Below are 2,500 nucleotides of genomic sequence, written 5' to 3'. Positions count from 1 at the left end.
TGGCACATGTGTGACCGTACAACGACTGCGCCCAAAAACGGCGGACCATACAGTGCAAATATTGTGCACGCAGCTACGTGTCGTCTCCCTATGAGAGCTGGATTGCAGTGTGGTACGCCATAGAGACGTGTGGGAGGAACGGACGCCGTGGATGGCGATCAGCATGAGCTGTCTGTTGATGTATTCGGACCTAGTCGTCTCTCCTCACACACCGTGATGGCATGGTGCACCGCGTTCCATATCTGCGACATGCTACAGAGGCCGGTTCACAGTCGTTCGAGCAATGGACATCGCATACGTACGGGGGCCACCTTCCACGTATTGTCTAGGCGTGCACATTTTGTTGCGTGTATGTGGGCAGACGTAGTGTGGCGTGACACCTGACACAGGCATGCAATAGTCGTTGAAGTTGCAAATGGCGATGGACGCCTGCGTTTTCTGGTGAAGTTACGCAAATGAACAAATGGTAACCCGTTGTGGTGCGGTTGTTCTCGCTAGGGGTGAATCGGTGATGGCGACGATAGGTTGAGGTACTAACCGGTTGTTCCAGCGATACCCACCATGCCGACGAAACTGAACGGCATCTGGGTGTGAAGCGATACGCGGCGGTGGCTGGGTGGGACCGTCCCCGGCCGGTGAGGGGGCGCCTCCCGGCGTGCTGGCCGCGCGGTGCGTGGGCGCACGCGCTACAGCCGGCTGGTGGGGGCGGCCAGTGGCAGGCGCGCCGGCCGACGGACGCGGCAGGCGTCGCAGCTGCGCGCCGGCGCACCCTGCGCGCGGCGCCGTGCGGCCAAAGTAGGTCCTCGCGGGCCCGGTGCGAAGCGCGGTGGACATCTTCAGTGTGCTGGTCCGATTGAGGACTGTGTGCGTTGAGGATGCGCCGCCGCCCGGCGCTCGGCGCCGCGACGCCGTCTGCTGCTCGGTCGCCCCAGCGGTTCTCGCTGGTGGTTTGTATCGCAGCTGTGCGGATGTGTTGGCGCGTGCGCTGTGCTGGGAGAGTTCGCTTCGGCACCCAAGTGGGGCTTTTGTCCTTCTGTGGCGCTGGCGTTGGAGCTGCCGGTCACCGTAGGTGGCGCGTGTTGTCTCCCGCCGGCAATGCCACGACAGCACGCTCCCGGGCCTCTGTCGGCAGCGGCAAGCTCAGTTGGGAGCACGGGTGGTCGCACCGAAAGCGTCTACTCGCCTAACTCCGGGCGATTGCGCCTCTCTCGAACCCGACCAAGTACTTGGGACGGCGCTGCGCGCCGCCGGGACCTGAGAGGGTTTCGAGGTGTATTGTGCAGGGGAGCTCAGCCTCCTCCTGTTTGCAGAATGATTGAGCGGACGCTTGCGTGTTCGCGCGGGCCCCCGGGACACACTCCCGGGCGGCCGGCTGCTCAGCTCTAGTTGACGCAGCTCCCTGGTTGATCCTGCCAGTAGTCATATGCTTGTCTCAAAGATTAAGCCATGCATGTCTCAGTACAAGCCGCATTAAGGTGAAACCGCGAATGGCTCATTAAATCAGTTATGGTTCCTTAGATCGTACCCACGTTACTTGGATAACTGTGGTAATTCTAGAGCTAATACATGCAAACAGAGTCCCGACCAGAGATGGAAGGGACGCTTTTATTAGATCAAAACCAATCGGTCGGCTCGTCCGGTCCGTTTGCCTTGGTGACTCTGAATAACTTTGGGCTGATCGCACGGTCCTCGTACCGGCGACGCATCTTTCAAATGTCTGCCTTATCAACTGTCGATGGTAGGTTCTGCGCCTACCATGGTTGTAACGGGTAACGGGGAATCAGGGTTCGATTCCGGAGAGGGAGCCTGAGAAACGGCTACCACATCCAAGGAAGGCAGCAGGCGCGCAAATTACCCACTCCCGGCACGGGGAGGTAGTGACGAAAAATAACGATACGGGACTCATCCGAGGCCCCGTAATCGGAATGAGTACACTTTAAATCCTTTAACGAGTATCTATTGGAGGGCAAGTCTGGTGCCAGCAGCCGCGGTAATTCCAGCTCCAATAGCGTATATTAAAGTTGTTGCGGTTAAAAAGCTCGTAGTTGGATTTGTGTCCCACGCTGTTGGTTCACCGCCCGTCGGTGTTTAACTGGCATGTATCGTGGGACGTCCTGCCGGTGGGGCGAGCCGAAGGCGTGCGACCGCCCCGTGCGTGCTCGTGCGTCCCGAGGCGGACCCCGTTGAAATCCTACCAGGGTGCTCTTTATTGAGTGTCTCGGTGGGCCGGCACGTTTACTTTGAACAAATTAGAGTGCTTAAAGCAGGCAAGCCCGCCTGAATACTGTGTGCATGGAATAATGGAATAGGACCTCGGTTCTATTTTGTTGGTTTTCGGAACCCGAGGTAATGATTAATAGGGACAGGCGGGGGCATTCGTATTGCGACGTTAGAGGTGAAATTCTTGGATCGTCGCAAGACGAACAGAAGCGAAAGCATTTGCCAAGTATGTTTTCATTAATCAAGAACGAAAGTTAGAGGTTCGAAGGCGATCAGATAC

The 2,500-nt window shown here is 57.7% G+C and overlaps 1 non-coding gene across 1 annotated transcript in view; it reads left to right on the top strand.

Annotated features, from left to right (window-relative positions):
• Positions 1 to 1,396: 1,396 nt before the first annotated feature.
• Positions 1,397 to 2,500, top strand: part of LOC124774158 — a 1,909-nt gene continuing 805 nt past the window's right edge. Inside the window, exon 1 of the ribosomal RNA XR_007015151.1 lies at positions 1,397 to 2,500. This exon is cut by the window's right edge and continues 805 nt beyond it. This is a non-coding gene — a ribosomal RNA (small subunit ribosomal RNA).

This window comes from Schistocerca piceifrons, unplaced genomic scaffold, assembly GCF_021461385.2.
Source record: "Schistocerca piceifrons isolate TAMUIC-IGC-003096 unplaced genomic scaffold, iqSchPice1.1 HiC_scaffold_961, whole genome shotgun sequence".
Lineage (NCBI taxonomy): Eukaryota > Metazoa > Arthropoda > Insecta > Orthoptera > Acrididae > Schistocerca > Schistocerca piceifrons.
The sequence above is the reverse complement of the archived record's forward strand: the minus strand, read 5'-3'. Positions and strand labels throughout refer to the sequence as shown.